Consider the following 24783-nt stretch of genomic DNA (forward strand, 5'->3'; position numbering starts at 1 on the left):
TGTATGTTATGCAATCAATATCATGCTTTGAATGAAACGGATATAAGTTCTAGCATTTAGTTCTATCATGATACAATTGCATTCTAAGTAGTAACCAAGCAAGGAATAATGAGATCATGCAACAACTTTAGAAAACAAAGAATCACAGAAAATAACTCTCCAAAGAAAGTAATGGCTCGAATCTCACAGGGATGTAGCGTTTGTTTGAGTTCCTTCCTTCAAGCATGTTACAAAAACGAATTTTTCTTTTATGATTGCATGTGAAGTCATACATTATAACCATAACCAAGCATATACCAAGAGTAAATCAAACTTTTCTCTATGTTTATAACTCTTTTTAACCGTCATGCAATTACAAACCAAATCCTTATCATTGTGTTGGAAGGTACCCTAAGACACAAACACACAAAAACGATTCAAAACACTCTTTTTAGGCTTTTTAAAACATGTTTTTCAAAATTTTATGTGATTTTCGGAGTTATAAAAACAAAACATACTGAAACACTCTAAAACAACTTAAAAACACCTTAAAACAGCAAGGAACAACATTTGAAGTAATGGGTGATAAAATCCCACGAATTTGCATTAAATATACTTAGTTACCCCCCCACACTTAAATCAAACATTGTCCTCAATGTTTTAAGCATAGATTCACACAAAACATAAGTAAACACACAAAAAGCAACTAAACATACTAAACATGGCAGAATGTAATTAACAAAGAGAAGAGTTTAGGAACGTAAATCTGGTTATGGAGTGTAAATTCCCTCTTCTCCTTGGTGATTGCATTGAGGCTTTGATCTTTGTGATTCCACAGGGGTTCTCTTGAACTGGGCTGCATGATTCTTTTGGTCTCCTCCACTTGTTGATTTGCCTTTGTGCTACTGGGCTGGAGGATTCTTTTGGTCTTCCCCGAAGGTCTGAGCTTACCCCTTTGGTCTGTTTCTTTGTTCAATCTTTCCAATTCGTATTGAAAAGGGTTGGAGGAAAACTCAGCCTATGTTTGTCTCCACATGCTTCAATGTATCATTTTCACTTGCCTTACTCGCTCCCCTTTGCAGAAGTGGTCCCTTCTCCGGAAGTGTATCAACCGTTGAAGATGACTACTCGAGAGCAACGCTAGGTAAGCAATCAGGAATAGATTCCAGGCAGTTGGCTCCAGATCGGAAGACTGACTCCAAGTGCCGGCTGATTGCTTCTTTTACTTTGCCATGCGAGTAAGAAAAAGGACAAAGAAAAAGACAGGGAAAGAGCATGATATGAGATACTTTTGCTTTTGACCTTGATGATATGAGATACCTTTGCTTTTGAAGAAGCGGTGAATGAATCAGCACGCTTCAATCTGCCGTTTCCTCCTGGGTCATCTGTACTCCAGGCATCCGGTATCATCTTTGGGGAAGAAGAAAAAATTGAGAATTTCAAAAGGCTTTGCTGGGACTGCGCCCTCAGAGGTGAGGGAGAGTTGGGCATTTTCTTCAGGTTTGCCTTGCCATAAAAGACGAAGGTCGACATATATAGAGATAATATCAAGTGGTGGTACTGTTCTTTTACCCTTGTTGACAAATGTCTCTTCGATATCTGAACGACGCCTCTTCGATTTCTGAGCAGGCGCCCCTTCGATTTCTGAACGACGCCCCTTTTCTTTCTGAACGACACGTAGTAGTGCGGATGCGGCTCCTTTTGACAAAGCTACACGCGTTTTCTGAAAAGCAGAGAAAGCGTCGCCGAACTTTGCGCTTGTCGGCTAAAGATGTGTAGTTGCGATGATGGCCTCCACGTGTTGTCTGAAAAGAAGAAATCTTTTCACAAAGTTGAACGCGTCTTCTGAAAAGCCGAGAAAGCGTCGCCTAAATTACGCCGGAAATTCCGGCTTTTTGAATCGGTGGACGCGTCGCCTTGGATTTTAATAGAGCTATCGATCACCACAACAAACACACTCTGAAGAATTTCCATTCTTGAAAATCGACTCCGGCCCTTTGAGAATTAACTCCATCCACCCCATCTCTTTGAACACTTTTGAAAAATGGCAAACCCATCGAGCCTTAGCTTAGAATTGAGTCTTAGCAGTGATACGGGCGCGCCGCGTCAAGGTAACGTATGGCGCCCTTCTTTCTTATCTTCTAACGGTCCTCTCACAGGTGAAGACTCCGTGATGCAGGACGCCACAACAGCTACAATAGTAGCTAGGAACCTCCTCACTCCAAAAGATAGTAGACTGCTGTCAGGACGGTCCGATGAGTTGGCCGTTCAAGAGTCCCTCGCACTTAGTGTTCAGTGTGCGAGTTCTGTGTCCAACATGGGCCAACGCCTGCTTGCCCGCTCCCGTCAGGTGGAATCATTGATGGCAGAGGTGGAAAGTCTTAAGCAGGAGATCAAACTGCTTAAGCATGAGAATAGAAGTTTGCACGTGCTTGCCAACAACTATTCGACGGGCATGAAGAGGAAGCTTGATGAACTGCAAGAGTCTGAAGGTCGGATTCAAAGTGACCGTCAAAGGTTTTCGTCTTTCCTCCAGAGGCACCTTTTTCCTGGATGATCCAGCGTTTGGCCAAGTATTGAGGCCTCGAATTCTCTATCTTCGATGCCTCCAGCTCCGATGCCTTCCGCTCCTATATCTTCTGCACCGATGCCTTCCGTCCCGATGCCTTCCGCTTCAAGAGTTTTGCCACGTAGTGGGTCTTTAAGTAAACAACCTTTGTGAAGCCTCCATCGTTCTGCCATGTTTTTTTTTTTTTTTTTTTCAACATGCTTTGTTTTATTCAGTGCATTGGGTTGCCTCCCAAGTAGCGCTTTCTTTTACGTCTTGCAGCCGGACGAAGAACCCAATCACTCCAGGATATGTTCACGAATCGGATGAGAACTCCGAGTCATAAACTTGTACCTAGAACAAGAAACAAAACAAGATTAAGAAACTGGAATAAAATAAAAACAAACGAAAATAAAACAATCCAAGGGATTAGCAAATATTCTAATCCCCGGCAACGGCGCCAAAATTTGATGCGAGATTTATACGCACACAAATTAAACCCTCTTTTCGTCAAATTGTAGTATATGTATAAGTAGGGATCGTTCTAGACCGGGGATTAGGAGGGATTGTTAACCACTTGGATTTGACTCAAAAACGTAAAAACAAAGTTAAAAACGTTCACAAAGACTCAAAGGACTCAAAACAAGTTCAAAAGACTCAAAACTGCCTAAAAACACTAACTAGGCAGTTTCTGACCTTAAATCCAATGTTGGACGAATTTAAGATTATGGCTTGATTCAAACGTAAAATAACAATATAAAACACTATACTAGACTCAAAGAATGCAAAACTAAACTTTAAAACACTAAAACAAACCAAAAGATTCAAAACAACACAAACACACTCAAATCTGCCTAAAAACCACTTTCTGGGCAGATTTGAGCACAAACACAAATTTGGACGAATTTGTGTAACAAAATGACTCAAAACTCTTATAAACACAAACTAAGACACTTTCTCACTAAATTAGACAATAAAGTAAAGGGGGATTTTAATTTGACGAAAATTGAAATAACGAAACAAGTTTAATAAACTAGACATAATGTAAATATGAATGCGATGAAAATGAATGGATGAATGCTAGCTAGAAGGTTCTTCTCCACACATGTTACACTTGCATAATAAAATGATTTCCAATTGCATTTCAATAAACCATTAATTCTCAACACCCCAAGTTAACCGTGATGCACTAATTAACCTTCAAATCTTCCTAACGTTATTGAATTGGATGGGTTAGCGCATACAACAATTCAAAACATTCCCCACAAGTCCTCAACATGAATGCATAGAAGAGGTACAAGCAAGAATCATTACGCTCTATGAAAATTATAAGTGTTGACGAGGCATTCGTTACTATGATTGCATGAAACTTATGCCAAGAATTCGTTTAACGCGATTGTTTATAAGCAACCTCCACTACTTGTGAATATAAGTTCGTAACTATTAGGTGAAACTCACTTATATTCTAGCGTCATATTCATGCATGAAAATTAAGCGTGCACTCTCAATAAACATACATAAATAAGTTATCAATCAAACGGTTAAACAAATTGAATCACAACTTATGAAACGCAATTAGAAGTAATCAAATCAAAATGTAAGCATAAACATATATTTCGAATTTCCTCATAACTTTGAAATCAAAGAAACACCTAAACATTCCAACAACTCAAACTTGAATTGTATGAACGTTTAGGCACTCTTCTCTTCCATTCCTCATACGTACAAAACAAAGAGTATTGAAATTAAACATTGAAATCAAAGAAACACCTAAACATTCCAACAACTCAAACTTGAATTGTATGAACGTTTAGGCACTCTTCTCTTCCTCTTCGTTGTAGCACAAGGTCTAAGGATAGTTTGATGGTGTGAATGGTTTGGGTAGTGGTGGAGGAATGGAAGGATGGTGTTTGGATTTGTAGGGGAGACTCACGGCACAAAGGGGGTGGTTTGATGGTCTACATTTCTGCAATGGATGAGTTTATGGAAGAGTGTTTGGAATGGGTGAATTTCTGGCACAAAGGCCTTATTTCTGTGGTGAATGGATCCCCCCTTTGTGGCTGTAATGGATGCATATTTATAGGTGGAAATGCATGTGGGATGATAGGTTTGAATGATTATTGGTGCATGTGACTGAAATAGCATGTGAAAAGGCTGGAAATGCATGTGTTTTGGACGGCACAAGGATGGGTTGAGTGTGTGGCTGCATGGTTAAATGATTAAGAGTGAATGCATGTGCAAATGCATGTGGAATGTGGCTGCAATGAAGGAGTTTTTCTGGGTGCATGTGGGTTGGAAATGATGAAAGAATAAAGGGTGCATGTGCTAGGGAATGTGCTGAAAATGCATGTGATGAAATAATTAGAGAGTGAGGGGATGCACGGCATGGGTTGTTGATTTTCTGGAATTGTATTAAAGGATGCATGTGTTGATTAAAGGGGGAATGACAATCTGAAATGGGATAGGAAATGCATGTGGATTAAAAGGGACATGTGGGGGTGGAAATGATGAATGAAATGCATGTGAATGACAGCTAGATATGTTGATGAATGCATGTGACTTGTTTGTGGTGAGTGAATGCATGTGCAAAGCTGGAAATGCAATGGGAACTCACGGCAATGGGTGTTTGGGGTTGGAAATGCATGTGTTTGCATGTGATTTCTGCTTGTGTGAAGTGTGTGTGAATGCATGTGGATTAAAGATTGAATGGTGGCTGCAATGATGAAGACATGTGGCTGAAATGAAAGGTGGAAATGGGAAGGAATGTGCACGGCAATGATGGTGAATATGAATGCATGTGGCTGATTTAAAGAATAGGTATGCATGTGAATTAAAGGTGTTGTGTTAGGTGATGGGTGCATGTTAAGTGATAAGTGATAAGTGATGATGATAATTGATAAGTGATAAGTGATGATGATAAGTGATATGATATGTGGTGATGATAAGTGATAAGTGGTTATGATAAGTGATATGATATGTGGTTATGATAAGTGATAAGTGGTGATGATAAGTAATGGGAGCATGTGAGGGAATGAATAATGAATGCATGTGTATGGTTTTGGGAGAAAGGTGGAGATGCACGGCATAAGGGAATTGGAAAGGTTTAAATGTCCTAAAACTAAAGGGAACAAGGTTCCAACACTTTGGTCTTCAATTAGGTCTTCAATTTCGTCCAACACTTTGGCGCCAAGCATAAGCTATCCATCCTTAGCCCAAAAGTGCTCCAAAAGTCTCCAAAATGCATCTTTTTGCTCCTTTAGCCCTTTGGACCTACAAACACACGAAAATAGCTTAAAGGACTAAAATAACTAAAGAAACATAACGTAAATGCACGAGAACAAGCCATTTAAGTCGATGAATATGCTCCTATCACACATGCATTCATCATCATAACCTAGCTGTCATTGCACATGCATTCACCCTTTAATCCATTGCAGCCACATGCACTCCCATTTTCTCCCAAAACATTGCACATGCATTTTCAGCTTTCCACCAAGTTCCTAGCTGTCATATTCCCTCTTCTTCACCTATAAATAAGCATCCATTGCAGCCACAATTCATTCACACTTCCAATATTCAGAAATTCACCAAAGAGAGCCTTTGTGCCGTGCAAAACAGCACCTATTCCCTACCAATCCAAACACCATTACTTCCTTCCACATTCCACAAAACCTATCATTCTACATCATCCATAATCCCCAAAATTCACCTTAGACCTTGTGCTACAACAAAGAGGAAGAGAAGCGGGCCTAAACGTTCATACAATTCAAGTTTGAGTTGTTGGAATGTTTAGGTGTTTCTTTTCCTTTGAATTCAATGTTTAATTTCAATTCTCTTTGTTTTGTACGTATGAGGAACTAAACCCCCCTTGGCTAGGGGGGAATTCGAAATATATGTTTATGCTTGCATTATAATTTGATTACTTCTAATTGCGTTTCATAAGTTGTGAATTCAATTTGTTTAACTATTTGATAGATAACTTATTTATGTATGTTTATTGAGAATGTGCGCTTAATTTTCATGCATGAATATGACGCTAGAATATAAGTGAGTTTCACCTAATCGTTACAAACTTATATTCACAAGTAGTGGAGGTTGCTTATAAACAATCGCGTTAAATGAATTCTTGGCAAGAGTTTCATGCAGTTCATAGTAACGAATGCTTCGTCAATGCTTATGGTTTTCAAAGAACGTAATGATTCTTGCTTGTATCTCTATTATGCAGTTCATATAGGGAACTTGTGGGGAATGTTTTGGGTTGTCGTATGCAATCATCCAATTCAATAACGTTAGGAAAATCTGAGGGTTAATTAGTGCAATTCTCGGTTAACTTGGGGTGTTGAGAATTAATGGTTTATTGAAAAGCAATTGGAAATCGTTTTATTATGCAAGTATAACATGTATGGAGATAAACCCCTTAGCTAGCCTTCCCATCCATTCAATTCCATCACGTTCATATTTACATTCTGCCCTTAAATTACAATCTGTGCATTTAGTTTAATTTCGTCCAAAACTCAATCCCCCTTTACTTTATTGTCCAATTTAGTTAGAAATACATTTAGTTTGTGTTTATAAGTGTTTTGATTCAATTTATTACACAAATTCGTCCAAATTCACCAAAGTGCTCAAAACTGCCCAGAAAGTGTTTTTAAGGCAGTTTTGAGTGTTTTGGGTGATGTTTGAGTCTTTTGGTTTGTTTTAGTGTTTTAAAGTTTAGTTTTGCATTCTTTGAGTCTAGTATAGTGTTTTATATTGTGTTTTTACGTTTTTGAGTCAAATCCAAGTGATTAACAATCCCTCCTAATCCCCGGTCCAGAACGATCCTGATGCGAGAATTATACGCACACAAATTAAACCCTCTTTTTATCAATTGTAGTGAAGAATGTAAGTAGGGATCGTTCTGGACCGGGGATTAGGAGGGATTGTTAATCACTTGGAAACTGACTCAAATACGTAAAAACAGGTTTAAAACACTATACTAGACTCAAAGAATGCAAAACTAAACTTTAAAACACCAAAACAAACCAAAAGACTCAAAACAGCACCAAAACACTCAAAACTGCCTTAAAAACACAATCTGGGCAGTTTTGAACACTAGACACAACTTTGGACGAAAATTGGTTTTACTTTGACCTAAGACACTTAAAAACACAAACTAAAGTGATTTCTAACTACTATGACTCAACAAAGTAAAGGGGGATTGGTTTTGGACGAATTTAAAAACAAAACAAACTTTTTAAATTAGAACAGATTGTAAAACGAATTTGATGGAATTGAATGGATGGGAAGCTAGCTAAGGGGTTCATCTCCACACATGTTATACTTGCATATAAAACGATTTCCAATTGCTTTTCAATAACCCATGAATTCTGAACGCCCCAAGTTAATTAGGTTCGCTTAAATTAACCTTCAGATTTTCCTAACGTTATTGAATTGGATGATTGCATACGACAACCCAAAACATTCCCCACCAGTCCCCTACATGATTGCATAATAGAGATACAAGCAAGAATCATTAAGTTCTATGAAAACCATAAGCATTGACGAAGCACTTGTTACTATGATTGCATGAAACTTATGCCAAGAATTTACTTAACACGATTGAGATCATCAACCTTTACTACTTGTGAATATAATTCCATAACGATTAGGTGAAATTTCCTTATATCCTAGCATCCAATTTATGCATGATAATTAAGCGTGCACTCTCAACCAACACACACAAATCAATGTAATTCACATAGATAAGTAAATTGAATTCACAACTTATGAAACGCAATTAGAAGTAATCAAATCATATAGCAAGTATAAACATGTATTTCGAATCCCCCCCTAGCCAAGGGGGGGGGTTTAGTTCCTCATACGTACAAGACAAAGAGAAATAAATTTAAACATTGAAATCAAAGGAGAGGAAACACCTAAATATTCCAGCCACTCGAACTTGAATTGCATGAACTTCCACGCCCTCTTCTCCTCCTCTTTGTTGCGGCACAAGGTCTAAGGACAGGTTTTGGGTGGTATTTGTATGGAGGAATGGATGTGTGATGGTAGGGTAGTGTTTAGGAGGGATGGGATAGTGCGGCAAAGCTTAAAACTAAGGAGAAAGGTGTTTGGTGGCTGCGGCAAGGGTGTGGAGAGGGTTGGACGAATTTCTGGAATGAATGAATGTGTATGAGAGGTGGTGGTCTGATCTAGGGGTTAATATGAGTATATATAGGCACTTAAAACCCTAGGGTAATCAGATATGGACTTGAATAACCCAAATCCACAAGGAAATAGGCTTAGAAATCAGAAATAAAAAGGGATAATGCTTCCTAGGTGCGGCAGGTAAGGAGATAAGGTGATAAGGCTTCTAGAATGCCTTGCAAGGCAAGGGAAATCAGCACTCTAGAAGGATTTGGGGCGCCACTTTTGTAGGAGATAAGATAAGGTTCCTAGAATCATGTTTTAAGGGCCAAATTTGTAGGGAAAAAGAGATAAGGGTGCGGCACTAAAGGATAGGGCAGATTAGGGCTTCTAGAAACCCTCCAATGCAAGGAAAACTCATGGCAAGGATGGATAAGGGTTCTAGAACAAGGATAAGGTTTCTAGAACAAGGATAAGGTTTCCTAAATGGATAAGGACTCCTCATTGCACATGGAAACTTTGCCTATTAGGATTAGGAAACCTTGTCTTTGTCATTCCTTCTTCATCTTGGACTCCTTTTCCTTCTTGGATTTGGAAAACTTCTTTGTTGCTTCACTTGAGACCATTTGGATTTTGACTTTCCTTCATCAAGTAGGAAACCTTATTTGAGTAGGAATCTTCATTCTTCTAGGAATCCTAATTCAACTAGGAAACCCATCTTAACTAGGAATCCTAATTCAACTAGGAAACCCATCTTCCATTTAGGGACTTTCCTACTTCAACTAGGAAACCTTGCCCAAGTAGGAATCATCATCTTCAAGTCTTCAATTTCGTCCATCCTCTTGGCTCCAAGCATATGATGTCCATTCCAAGCTCTAATTTGCTCCAAAAGGCTCCAAAATGCATCCTTTTGCATACTTTGCCCTTAAAACCTGAAAACACATAGAACTAGCTTAAAAGACTACTTTACTAAGGAAAAACACTATAAATGCACAAAAACAAGCTAAACTAAGGTGCGTAAATATGCTCCTATCAGATCCCTACTTACATACTTACTACAATTGATAAAAAGAGGGTTTAATTTGTGTGCGTTTAAATCTCGCATCAGTTGTGAATTCAATTTGTTTAACTATTTGATAGATAACTTATTTATGTATGTTTATTGAGAATGCGCGCTTAATTTTCATGCATGAATATGACGCTAGAATATAAGTGAGTTTCACCTAATCGTTACAAACTTATATTCACAAGTAGTGGAGGTTGCTTATAAACAATCGCGTTAAATGAATTCTTGGCAAGAGTTTCATGCAGTCCATAGTAACGAATGCTTCGTCAATGCTTATGGTTTTCAAAGAACGTAATGATTCTTGCTTGTATCTCTATTATGCAGTTCATATAGGGAACTTGTGGGGAATGTTTTGGGTTGTCGTATGCAATCATCCAATTCAATAACGTTAGGAAAATCTGAGGGTTAATTAGTTCAATTCACGGTTAACTTGGGGTGTTGAGAATTAATGGTTTATTGAAATGCAATTGGAAATCGTTTTATTATGCAAGTGTAACATATGTGGAGATGAACCCCTTAGCTAGCCTTTATTCCATTCAATTCTATCACACATTCACATTTACATTTGCCTTTAATTTACAATCTGTACATTTAGTTTAAATTCGTCAAAACCTAAATCCCCCTTTACTTTATTGTCCAATTTAGTTAGAAAGTGTCTTAGTTTATGTTTCTAAGTGTTTTGATTCAATTTATTTCCCAAATTCGTCCAAATTCACCAAAGTGCTCAAAACTGCCCAGAAAGTGTTTTTAAGGCAGTTTTGTGTGTTTTGGGTGATGTTTGAGTCTTTTGGTTTGTTTTAGTGTTTTAAAGTTTAGTTTTGCATTCTTTGAGTATAGTATAGAGTTTTATATTGTGTTTTTACGTTTTTAAGTCAAATCCATGTGATTAACAATCCCTCCTAATCCCCGGTCCAGAACGATCCCTACTTATACTTATACTACAATTGTCAAAAAGAGGGTTTAATTTGTGTGCGTTTAATTCTCGCATCAATGAGTCAACTATATCAATGGAGAAACATGAATGATCCTCACTAGGATACTTAATAGAATCAGAAAGACTAAAATTAACAACTTCCCCATCAAATTCCATGGACAAAGTTCCATTAAACACATCGATTTTTGTCCGAGCCGTCTTCATGAATGGCCGTCCAAGGAGGATTGGCAACGTAGGGGCATGGTCAGATTCATCCATCTCGAGCACATAGAAGTCCGCCGGAAAGATTAAATGATTTACCTGCACTAACACATCTTCCAAAACTCCCTTTGGATAGGCGTTAGATCTATCGGCCAATTGTATGATTACACCATCATTTTTCAATACTCCTAGGTTCATAGATGCATAAATTGAATATGGCATAACATTTATAGAAGCACCTAGGTCTAGCATGGCAGATTCAAAACGAGTATTACCTATCACACAAAGAATTGTAAAACTACCCGGATCTTTGCATTTGGGGGGTAGTTTGCGTTGCAAGATGGCGGAGACATTTTCACCTACCTTTACCACCTCCTTGGTCGACATCCTCTTCCTAGTGGTGCAAAGCTCCTTTAAGAACTTGGCGTACCTCGGGACTTGCTTGATTGCATCCAAAAAGGGTATGTTTACTTGAACTTTCCGAAATGTTTCAAGTATGTCCTTCTCGGCTTCTTCTTTCTTCGTTTGCATAAACCTACTAGGAAAAGGCACATTTGGAGGTAAAACATTAGTAGGAACCGAATTTGACACATTCTTACCCTTTTTGGCCGAATTAGACACTTTGAAGTCACTTGAAGCTTGCGGCAAAGGTGTTTCCACCTTTGCCGTGGGCTGGCCTATGTCCTCCTCTTCAATTCTCAGCTTTTCGTCCTCGTTAAGACCTGATGGTGATGGTGTAGGACCTGCCCCGACTTCTTTTCCGCTTCTCAAGAGTATGGCCTTTGCACTTTCGAAGCCTCCCTTGGGGTTTGGAATGGTAGAACTAGGAAGTTGGCCTTGCTCACGAAACTTCCCTACAAAATCTGCAATCTGCCCAATTTGTTTCTCCAATTGCTCCACCCTCTTGTCTTGGTTTTGCATGGCTTTGGCTTGATTTTCTTGCCCCTGAGACAAATTAGTTAGTAACTTAAGAAGTGTATCGTTATCTAGGGACGTACCTGAACTTGTTTGGGCAGATTGTGGAGGTGCTTGTGTGGGTGCGTATGGCTTGTTGTAGAAGCCCGGGGGTTGTTGCCTAAAGCCTCCTTGTTGTGGTGGTTGTTGGGGCTCCCTCCATTTGAAGTTTGGGTGGTCTCTCCAACCGGGATTGTAGGTGTTGGAATACGGATCGTTCCTTGGTTGGTTTTGGCCTTGAAATCCAATTGCATTTGCGCTTTCCCATCCATCATTTTCAATGAGTTGCGGGCACTTCTCTGAAGCATGTCCTTGGATAGAACACACTCCGCATACAATTGGTCCTTGCATCCTCATTCCCTCGGCCATCTGAGACACAATGGAAGTAAGATTAGCTAATTGTGAATGAATGTCGGGTGTGGAACTTACCTCATGAACTTGCTGCCGTGGGGGTCCTCTTTGGCCTACTCCTTCGTATTGTTGAGCGTTCAACGCTCGGTTAGCAATCAAAACCTTGGCCGCCATGGGTGTCTTGTCCACCAATGCTCCACCCGCCGAGGCATCGAGCATTTGACGTTCGATTGGTAGGAGCCCCTCGTAGAAGTATTGTAGAAGTAATTCCTCCTTCATCTGATGCTGTGGACAAGAAGTAACAAGGGATTTAAAACATTCATAATACGTAGGAAAAGACTCACCTTCTTCTTGTTGGATTCCACTTATCCTTTTACGTAAAAGGATGATTCGAGAAGTTGGGAAAAACTTCTCCAGAAATGCCCTCTTCATACTCTCCCATGATGTGACGGTTCCGGGAGCTAACTCGTACAACCAATCTTTGGCTTTGTCCATTAAAGAGAATGGAAAAGCCTTCATCTTCAGAATACTTCCATCGACGTTGACGGGAGTCATGCTTGAACACACCACCTGGAATTCCTTCAGATGCTTGTTCGGATCCTCCATGGACAACCCATGGTATTTCGGAATATGGTGGAGCAAACTTGACTTCAACTCGAACTCTTCGGTCTTCCCTTGGGCAGGCGGGGGATATTGGATACACAAAGGTCCGATTGTCCATGGCCATGCCTTGTGGTTCTTCAAAAATCCTTGCCGTGGGTTCTCCTTCCTCTTCTAGAACTTGTTCTTCAAGGTCAGGTTCCGGGCTTTGTGGATTTGATTCTTGTTGCTTTCTCTTTCGTCTCAAAGTCCTCTCAAAATCGCTGTCAAAGTCCAAGATATGCTCACGAATCGATTGAGAACTCCGAGTCATACACTAGTACCTAAAACAAGAAAAACAAAACAAGGTCAGAATCTTTATCAAACTAAAAATAAACAGAAAATAACAATCCAAGGGATTAGCAAAATATATAAGCACACAAATTAAAACCCTCTTTTGACAATTGTAGTATATGAATAAGTAGGGATCGTTCTAGACGGGGGATTAGGAGGGATTGCTAAATCAATTGAAAACTGACTCAAAAACGTAAAACAAAAGTTAAAACACTCAACTAGACTCAAAGAATGCAAAACTAAACAATAAAACACTAAAACAAACCAAAAGACTCAAAACAGCCCCAAAACACTCAAAACTGCCTTAACAACACAATCTGGGCAGTTTTGAGCACTTACACTATTTTGGACGAATTTGGGTAATAACTTGAATCAAAACACTTAGAAACACAAACTAAGACACTTTCTAACTAAATTGGACACTAAAGTAAAGGGGGATTTAGTTTTTGACGAAATTAAATAAAATGCACATATTGTAATTAAAACAGATTGTAAAGATGAATTTGATGAAAATATGGATGGAATGCTAGCTAGAAGGTTCTTCTCCACACATGTCACACTTGCATACAAGATGATTTTCAGTTGGTCTTTCGATGAATTATGAAACTCAACACCCCGGGTTAATTAGGTCCGCTTAAATTAACCTTCAAGTTCTCCTTAAGTTAATGAATTGGATGGGACAGCGCATACACAATTCAAAACATTCTCCAAAAGTCCTTTACGTGAAAAGCACAATAAAGATACAATCAAAGATCATTAAGAAACATGAAAACTATAAGTGTTGACGAGGCATTCGTTACTATGATGAGCATGAAACTAGTGCCAAGAATTCATTTAACGCGATTGTTTATAAGCAACCTCCACTACTTGTGAATATAAGTTTGTAACTATTAGGTGAAACTCACTTATATTCTAGCATCATATTCATGCATGAAAACTAAGCGTGCACTCTCAATAAACATACACAAATAAGTTATCAATCAAGCAGTTAAACAAATTGAATCCACAACTCATGAAATTCCAACCAAAGGTAATCAATTTATATTGCAAGCATAAACATGGTTTTGAATCACCCCCTAGCTAACTAGGGATTTAGCCTCTCATGTTCACAGAAAGAGAAACAAAATTGAAATTAAACATAAAGAACAAAAGATTGATTACATCTAAAATGCCAAAGGAATCCACTTGAATTTCTGCACGTTTCAAGTTCCTCTTTCTCCTTTCTTCTTGATGCGGCAGAGAAGGTTTATGGTGAGTTTGGATGATTTTCTTGTTTAGGGATGGGTTTATGGGGAGATGGTGGTGCAGCAAGGTGGTGGGATGATGTATGGAGGTGTGGATGGTGGCTGGAATGGTGGGGGAAGGCTGCGGATTGAAGGGATTTAGGTGATGGTGGCTGCGGCAAAAGGGAGAGAGTGGAAGGGTGGCTGCGGCAACAAGGTTTTGTGGCTGAATTCTGGAAGAGTGAATGAAAGAGAGAAGAGAGCTAGGGTGCGGCTTAGGGCTTAGTTTATATAGGGTTTCAGAAAATAAACCCTAGCTTATTTTTATTAACTAAAATAAAATCAAAGGCTTCTAGAAAAAGGAAATAAAATCAGAAATTAAAGAGGGAATTGATTAATAGGTGCGGCTAGGGTTTATTTGGAAGGGAAATAGGTTTAAATTTCAGAAATAAAAGGGAGAGTGGCTGCAAGGAAAAAGGGTTAGGGTTTAGGTGCATAAAAGGGGACAAAAATGCCCCCCCTTGCACGGCAAGGGAAGGGGAGAAGGGAAAGGCCACGGCTAAGGCTTTAAAGTGGGCTAGGGCCTTTGTTTTGTGTCCTAAAGTGCATACAAGGCCTTCAAAGTGGCTAGAAAATACAGACATTTCAGATTAGGAAAGGTTACCAAAACGAGAAACCTAGGGTTAACTTTCCTACTTCAAGTAGGAATCCTTGTTGGAGTAGGAATCCTCGTTTGAGTAGGAATTCATCGTTTCTTCAAGTCTTCAACTCATTCATTCCTCTTTTGCTCCAAAAGACTCCAATTTGCATCTTCTTGCACACTTTGGCCTTATAATCTGAAAATACACAAAAGTGACTTTAAACACTAAAATAACTAAGGAAACACAACATAAATGCACGAGAACAAGCTAATTAAGTCGCATGAATATGCTCCTATCAAATTTCAATGTCAAACTCTTGGAGAAGAAGCATCCATCGAATTAGCCTTGGTTTGGCCTCCTTTTTGGTGAATAAGTACCTTAGAGCTGCATGGTCAGAATATACAATTAGTTTAGTGCCAAGTAAATATGAACGAAACTTATCTAAAACAAACACAACGGCAAGAAGTTCTTTTTTCAGTGGTAGAGTAGTTTAATTGAGCATCATTTAGGGTCCGGGAAGCATAATATATGACGTGTGGTTGCTTGTTCTTCCTTTGGCCCAAAACAACCCCTATTGCATAATCGAATGCATCACACATTAGCTCAAAAGGCAATGTCCAATCTGGTGGAATGATAATGGCTGCCGTGGTAAGCATGTCTTTGAGATGCTTGAATGCCGTCTCACACTCCTCGTTGAACTCAAAAGCCACTTCTTTTTGTAGGAGACGGCATAGGGGTTGTGCACTCTTGGAGAAATCCTTGATAAATCACCTATAGAATCCTGCATGGCCAAGAAAAGAACGAACCTCTCTAACCGAAGTAGGAGAGGGTAAGTAACGTACAAGATCTATTTTAGACTTATCAACTTCAATTCCTTTTTCAGAGATGATATGACCCAAAACTATGCCTTGTTTAACCATAAAATGATATTTTTCCCAATTCAAAACAAGGTTAGTTTCCATGCATCTTTTCAAGATTAAAGTAAGATTATGCAAACAATCATCAAATGAGTCTCCAAACACACTAAAATCGTCCATAAACACTTCAATTATTTTCTCAACATAATCCGAGAATATACTTACCATGCATCGTTGGAAAGTGGCCGGTGCATTGCATAAACCAAATGGCATACGACGATATGCAAAAGTACCAAATGGACAAGTAAAGGTGGTCTTTTCTTGATCATCTGGCGCTATGACTATTTGATTATAACCCGAATAACCATCAAGAAAGTAATAAAAGGAATGACCGGCTAACCTTTCAAGCATTTGATCGATGAATGGCAAAGGAAAGTGATCTTTCCTTGTTGTGGCATTTAGCTTCCTATAGTCAATGCACACTCTCCAATCGGTTTGAATGCGTGTAGGCACAAGTTCATTCTCTTCATTCTTCACCACCGTGACTCCGGTGAAACCCAACAGCTATTAAATAAGACTCAAAAACACTAAACTAGACTCTATAGACTCAAAACTAACTTTGGACACTTAAAACAGCAACCAATAATAAAAAAGACTCAATTTTAGACTCAATAAGTGATTTGGACGAAAATAGGACTTGACTTGACTCAAAGGACTAAAAGAAAACAGGTTTTGACTCAAATATGAAGACTTGGCGATTGTTTTTGACGAATTTTAAACTTAAAACAAAAACTTTATAGAAAACACTTTTGAAAAACGAATTTAAGTAAAATAAATGGGTAAAAGGTTAGTTAGAGGGTCCTTCTCCATACATGATATATGCATACAAACCAATGTCCAATTATTATTCCTTTAGACTATGAATGACAATGCCCCAAATTAGTTGCATCGCACAACTAACCCTCAAGTTTTCCTTATTTCATTGAATTAGATGGAATACGCATCTAAACCAAATTATCTTTTTCAAGTTTTTTATATTAGATACATATCAAAAGTCATTAAGTTTTGTGAAAACTATAAGCATTGACAAGGCATTCATCACTATGAAACACATGAGACTCATACCAAGGATTTACTTAACGCGATTGTGACTAGCAACCTCCACTACTTGTGAATATAAGTGAATAACTATTATATGAAACCCCCTTATATTCTAGCATCAAATTCATGCATGCAAATTAAGTGTCAAAACAAGTTCAAAAGACTCAAAACTGCCTAAAAACACTAACTAGGCAGTTTCTGACCTTAAACCCAATTTTGGACGAATTTAAGATGTAACTTGACTCAAGACTCTTAAAAACACAAACTAAATGTATTTCTAACTAATCTAACACTTTAAAATAAATGGGGGAATGGTTTTGGATGAATTTAAACTAAATGCGCAGATTCTAATTAAAACAGATTATAAAAACGAAATTGATAAAATAGAATGATGAAAAACTAGTTAGAGGGTTCCTTATCCACACATGAACATAAGCACATAATTTGACTCCCAATTATGACTTCAACAAACGATGAATGAAAATGCTCCAAGTTAATTAGGTACGCTTAAATTAACCTTCAGATTTCCCTAGATTCATTGGATTGAATGGGATACGCATTACAACCAAATTATTCCTAATCAAAGTCCCTAACATGGAATACGCATGATAGAGACATTCAACAAAGATCATTAAGTTCAACGGAAATCATAAACATCGACTAGGCATTCATAACTATGGAATACACATGTTAATCCAGCCTAGGGTTTACTAAACACAATCGTGACTAGCGATTTTTACTACTCATGAATATAAGTTCATAACGATTAGGTGAAATTCCCTTAAATCCTAGCATCAAGTTTAGGCATGCAAATTAAGTGTCGACCCTCAACCCACATACATAAACAAGTTCTTAATCAAAACAGAAAAGTAACCCACATCTAAAGTTCATGAATTCATAACTGGAGTAAATCAAATCATAACCAACATATGTCCATGGCTTCAAATTCGCCTCTAACTAAAAAGAAATTAGTTCCACATGTTTAACATAATTGAACAACAAGTTAAATTAAACATGAAAACAGAAACAAGAAAAGAAAGAACAAATTGATGGAATTGAATGGATGGAAAGTTAGCTATGGGGTTCATCTCCACATATGTTATACTTGCATAATAAAACGATTTCCAATTGCATTTCAATAAATTATGAAACTCATCACCCCGGGTCAATTAGGTCCGCTTAAATTAACCGTCAAGTTTTCCTTAAGTTAATGAATTGGATGGGTTAGCGCAACGCAATTCACTACATTCTCCAAAAGTCCTTTACGTGAACAGCACAATAAAGATACAATCAAAGATCATTAAGCATTATGAAAACTATAAGTGTTGACGAGGCATTCGTTACTATGATGAGCATGAAACTCGTGCCAAGAATTCATTTAACGCGATTGTTTATAAGCAACCTCCACTACTTGTGAATATAAGTTCATAACGATTAGGTGAAACTCACTTATATTCTAGCGTCATATTCATGCATGAAAATTAAGCGCACATTCTTAATAAACATACATAAATAAGTTATCAATCAAACGGTTAAACAAATTGAATCAACAACTTATGAAACGCAATTAGAAGTAATCAAATCAAAATGCAAGCATAAACATTTATTTCAAATCCCCCCCTAGCCAAGGGGGGTTTAGTACCTCATACGTACAAAATAAAGAGAATCAAAGAAACACCTAAACATTCCAACAACTCAAACTTGAATTGTATGAACGTTTAGGCACTCTTCTCTTCCATTCCTCATTCGTACAAAACAAAGAGTATTGAATTTAAACATTGAAATCAAAGAAGCACCTAAACATTCCAACAACTCAAACTTGAATTGTATGAACGTTTAGGCACTCTTCTCTTCCTCTTCGTTGTAGCACAAGGTCTAAGGATAGTTTGATGGTGTGAATGGTTTGGGGAGTGGTGGATGAATGGAAGAGGAGTGGTGGAAATGGAAGGATGGTGTTTGGATTGTAAGGGAGACTCACGGCCAAAGGGAAGTGTTTGGTGTCTACATTTCTGCAATGGATGAGTTTCTGAAATGGAAGTGTGTATGAGAATGGATGCAATGGATGCTTATTTATAGGTGAAATGAGGGGAACATGACAGCTAGGAGGGAATGTGGCTGCATGTTTGAATGATTAAAGGATGCATGTGGGTTGGAAATGCATGTGCAATGAATATGTGGCTGCATGTGCAAGGGGACAATCTGGAAATGAAGGTGAAATGAAGTGGAATGACAATGGCATGTGGAATGGCTGGAAAGTGTATGAAACTCACGGCAATGATGGTGATTTTCTAGTGGTGAATGGTAATGCAATGTGTTTGCATGTGAATTAAAGTTATGTGAATGATTAGGGTGAATGTGCATGTGCTTTGACAGCTAGGATGAATTAATTAATGGGAGTGCATGTGGCTTGGTTGGAATGAATGGAATGCAATCTGAAATGGGAGATGGAATGGGATGCACGGCAATGATGGTGTTTGTGTGAATGATGGCAGATTGTGTGGATGATTTGTTTGTTGTTTAAAGATGCATGTGGATGAAATATACAATGGGAAAGTATGTGATTGACAACTGGGATGAATGGTGGCTGCAATGATGAATACATGTGGCTGAAATGAAAAGGGAAATGCAAAGGAAAAGCTGGAAATGGGAGTGAAGAGTCACGGCAAAGGTAAGTGTTTGGTGATGGGTGCATGTGGATGATTTGGGAGAAAGGTGGATGAATGTGCATGTGCAAGGTTGTTGTTGTGATAAGTGATAAGTGTATGATATGATAAGTGAATGATATGATAAGTGAATGATATGATAAGTGAATGATATGATAAGTGGTGATGATAAGTAATGATATGTGGGAGTGTGGCTGAAATGAAGGAGTGGAATGTTGGAATGTTATGCACGGCTAAGGATATAGGAAAGGTTTAAATGTCCTAAAACTAAAGGGAACAAGGTTTCAACACTTTGGTCTTCAATGAGGTCTTCAATTTCGTCCAACACTTTGGCTCCAAGCATAAGCTATCCATCCTTAGCCCAAAAGTGCTCCAAAAGTCTCCAAAATGCATCTTTTTGCTCCTTTAGCCCTTTGGACCTACAAACACGGAAAATAGCTTAAAGTAATAAAATAACTAAAGAAACATAATGTAAATGCACGAGAACAAGCCATTTAAGTCGCATGAATATGCTCCTATCAATAAGCAAATCACATTTATGCCTTAAGAAATAATAACCGGACGTAATCAATTCATATAAAACATATTATCATGGCTTCGAATTCACCTCCAACTAAAAAGAAATTAGTTCCTCATGTTCGCAAAACAAAGATAATTAAATTTAAACATTGAACTAAGACAAAGGATAGAATGCACCTAGAAACTCTCCACACTCCAATGGCAGATTTCTGATGCGAAAATTAACTTAACACACAAATTAACCCTCTTTTGACAATTGTAGCATATAAATAAGTAGGGATCGTTCTTACACCGGGGATTAGGAGGGCTTGCTAAACACTCTAAACTGACTCAAATAACTAAAATTAACCTTTCAAACACTTAAACTCACGTAAAAAGACTCAACTACGTTCACAAGACTCAAAATAGGCTAAAAACACTCAAAACTGCCTTAAAAACACAATCTGGGCGGTTTTGAGCCTAAACACAAATTTGGACGAAAATTGATTCTAACTTGACTCAAAACTCTTAAAAGCACAATCTAAAACATATTTGGACCAATTAGACACTCTAAGACAATTGGGGATTTGGTTTTGGACGAAAATCAAACAAACAAAACGAATATGTAAAATAGGCAGATTTAGGCGAATTTGATAAAATTAAGTGGATGGTGAGATGGCTAGGAGGTTTTTCTCCACACATGGCATACTTGCATACAAAATAATCTCAAGTTGCTTATTCGATGAATTTATGAACCTCAACACCCCAAGTTAATTAGGTACGCTTAAATTAACTCTCAGATTTCCCTTAGGTCATTGAATTGAATGGAATTAGCGCATTGCAATCAAATTATTCCTTAAAAGTTCTCTATATGAAAGCGCATAATAGAAAGACAATCAAAGATCATTAGGTTCTATGGAAATCATAGGTGTTGACGAGGCATTCGTAACTATGAAAGCGCATGATACTTATGCCAAGAGTTTACTTAACATAATTGCGACCAACAATCTTAACTACTCATGGATATAAGTTCCCAACGATTAGGTGAAGTTCCCTCATACCCTAGCATCATGTTTATGCATGCAAATCAAGCGTGCACTCTCAATTCATATACATAAACTAGTTTTAATTAAAATAGATAAGTAAATTGAATTCATCATTCATGAAATCACAACTGAAAGTAATCAAATCATCATGCAAATATAACCATGGTTTCGAAATTCCCCCCTAGCCAAAGGGGGGATTAGTTCCTCATGCTTGCATAACAAAAAGTATTGAATTTAAACATTGAAATCATAAGAAAGAATACACCTAAATGCTCAGCAATCCAAGATGAATTCGATGCACAGATTGGCTCCTCTTCCTCCTCCTTGCTGCGGCACAAAGTTTGGGTGATGGAATTGGTGGTTTTGGGTGGTGTTTTCTTGTTTGGAGGGATGGAGGATGGTTGATTATGGTGGGGAAGGTGCGGCAGAGTTGTATGGATGTGTAGGGAGATGTGTGGATGTGTAGAATGGAGAATGGAGGTGCGGCACAAGGGTTTCTGAATAGCATAAGGGGGTGGTACGAATTTGTGGCTGAAAATATGTTTATATAGTCCTAGGGTTTATTAGATTAGGGTTTACTTATGATAGGAGCATATTTAGGCGACTTACTTAGCTTGTTTTCGTGCATTTATATTGTTAATTCATAGTTGTTTTTGGCGTTTAAGCCATTTTCGTGTGTTTTTAGGTTCATGTGGCTAAGGAAGCAAAAAGATGCATTTTGGAGCATTTTGGAGCAAAATTGGACTTGGAAGGGATAACTTATACTTGGAGCAAAAGGAATGGACGAAATTGAAGAGTTGATGTCACAAGGATTCCTACTTGAAGTAGCCACACACCTTCCACATTTCAACCACATGCACTTGTTCCTCCATCATTGCACCAACAACAACCTTGCCATGCACTCCCTTTAATTAATTCAATCTAGCTGTCATTCACATGCATTTCATTCATCATTTCTACCCCCACATGTCCCTTTAATCATTCAAACATGCACTCCCTTTAATCACATGCATAAATCAGCCACATGCATCTCCCATCACCATATCAGATTTCCATCATATTCACATGCATTCCATCCTTTAAAACATTGCACATGCACTCCCTTTAATTAATTAAGCCACATGCACTCCCATCCATTTCATCATTGCAGCCAACACATGCTTTCACATGCATTTTCAGATTGTCCCCTTGCACATGCAGCCACATATTCATTGCACATGCAATTCCAACCCACATGCATCCTTTAATCATTCAAACATGCAGCCACATTCCCTCCTAGCTGTCATGTTCCCCCCATTTCACCTATAAATAAGCATCCATTGCATTCATTCTCATTCATTCTTCCACATTTCAGAAAATCATCCATTCACACCAAGAAACATCCCCTTGGCCGTGAGTTTCCCTACAAATCCAAACACCACTCCTCTTCCATTTCCATCACTCCCCAAACCATTCACACCATCAAACTATCCTTAGACCTTGTGCTACAATAAAGAGGAAGAGAAGAGGGCCTAAACGTTCATACAATTCAAGTTTGAGTTGTTGGAATGTTTAGGTGTTTCTTTGATTTCAATGTTTAAATTCAATTCTCTTTGTTTTGTATGTTTGAGGAATGGAAGAAAAGAGTGCTTAAACGTTCATACAATTCAAGTTTGAGTTGTTGGAATGTTTAGGTGTTTCTTTGATTTCAATGTTATGAAGAACTAAACCCCCCTTAGCTAGGGGGTGATTCGAAATATATGTTTATACTTGCATTTTGATTTGATTACTTCTAATTACGTTTCATAAGTTGTGAATTCAATTTGTTTAACTGTTTTATTGATAACCTATTTATGTATGTTTATTGAGAGTGCACGCTTAATTTTCATGCATGAATATGTGATAGGAGCATATTCATGCGACTTAAATGGCTTGTTCTCGTGCATTTACGTTATGTTTCTTTAGTTATTTTAGTCCTTTAAGCTATTTTCGTGTGTTTGTAGGTCCAAAGGGCTAAAGGAGCAAAAAGATGCATTTTGGAGACTTTTGGAGCACTTTTGGGCTAAGGATGGATAGCTTATGCTTGGCGCCAAAGTGTTGGACGAAATTGAAGACCTAATTGAAGACCAAAGTGTTGGAACCTTGTTCCCTTTAGTTTTAGGACATTTAAACCTTTCCAATTTCCTTAGCCGTGCATAACATTCCAACATTCCACTCCTTCATTTCAGCCACACTCCCACATATCATTACTTATCATCACTACTTATCACTTATCATAACCACATATCATATCACTTATCACTTATCACTTATCACTTATCATCATCACTTATCATAATCACTTATCACTTAACATGCACCCATCACCTAACACAAAACCTTGCAGCCACATGCATTCCCCTTTTGCACATGCTTTCCCATTTCATTATTCATTCACCTTAATCATTCCCTCACATGTTTTCCCAACCCATTGCAGCACATGCACATTCACCCTTCATTATTTCCATCCACATGCATTTATCATCATTCACCCTAGCTTTAAGTCACATGCAAACACATTCATTTCAGCCACATGCATCTCCCATCTCATTTCCAGATTGTCCCCTTGCACATGCAGCCACTTATTCAAAGCACATGCATTTCCACCCTTTAATCACATGCATAAATCAGCCACATGCATCTCCCATCACCATTCCAGATTTCCACCACCCTCCTAGCTGTCATGTTCCCCCCATTTCACCTATAAATAACCCTTCATTGCAGCCACAAAAGGGGGGATCCATTCACCACAGAAATAAGGCCTTTGTGCCAGAAATTCATCCATTCCATAAACACTTCCATTCCATTGTACATACCACCAACACTTCCCCCTTTGTGCCGTGAGTTTCCCTTACAATCCAAACACCATCCTTCCATTTTCACCACTCCCCAAACCGTTCACACCATCAAACTATCCTTAGACCTTGTGCTACAACGAAGAGGAAGAGAAGAGTGCCTAAACGTTCATACAATTCAAGTTTGAGTTGTTGGAATGTTTAGGTGTTTCTTTGATTTCAATGTTAATTTCAATACTCTTTGTTTTGTACGTATGAGGAATGGAAGAGAAGAGTGCCTAAACGTTCATACAATTCAAGTTTGAGTTGTTGGAATGTTTAGGTGTGTCTTTGTGTTGAGCATTAGACCCCAACATCTCATAAATGTTATATGACTCTTGAGCATTCTTTTTCTTCAATGCTCCACCTGCTGCATTATCAACAGTTGATTGACAAGTTTGGGTTAGTCCATCATAGAAAATTTGCATTTGTAAGTGAAAAGGTAACCCATGGTGTGGACATTGTATCAAGAGGCCTTTAAAACGCTCCCAACACTCATTGAAAGGTTCTCCATCATCTTGTTTGAAGTTGAAGATTTGTCCCCTTAATGTGGCTGTCTTTTGAGTGGAAAAGAACTTCTCCAAGAACTTCTTAGCCACGGCATCCCATGTGGTGAGGGAACCTGGTGTTAGAGTCATCAACCAACTCTTGGCCTTATCTTTCAAGGTGTAAGGAAACACTCTCATCCTCAAATTCGCTTCACTCACTCCCTGCAAAGGTAAACCACTCACAACATTGTAAAATTCTTTAATATGAGCTAAAGGGTCTTCATTAGGTAAGCCATAAAATGAGGGAAACATATGAAAATGT

General features: G+C 38.2%; 1 non-coding gene and 1 pseudogene across 1 annotated transcript; one reads left to right on the forward strand and one right to left on the reverse strand.

Moving 5' to 3' along the window:
• The window catches only part of LOC137724292 (uncharacterized), a 51529-nt pseudogene that overhangs the window by 18109 nt on the left and 8637 nt on the right, over positions 1-24783 (reverse strand).
• On the forward strand, positions 24418-24528 carry LOC137724293 (small nucleolar RNA R71). Its single transcript, XR_011067358.1, has one exon. It is a non-coding gene; the product is annotated as a small nucleolar RNA R71 (small nucleolar RNA).

This window comes from Pyrus communis, unplaced genomic scaffold, assembly GCF_963583255.1.
Source record: "Pyrus communis unplaced genomic scaffold, drPyrComm1.1 SCAFFOLD_24, whole genome shotgun sequence".
Classification (NCBI taxonomy): domain Eukaryota; kingdom Viridiplantae; phylum Streptophyta; class Magnoliopsida; order Rosales; family Rosaceae; genus Pyrus; species Pyrus communis.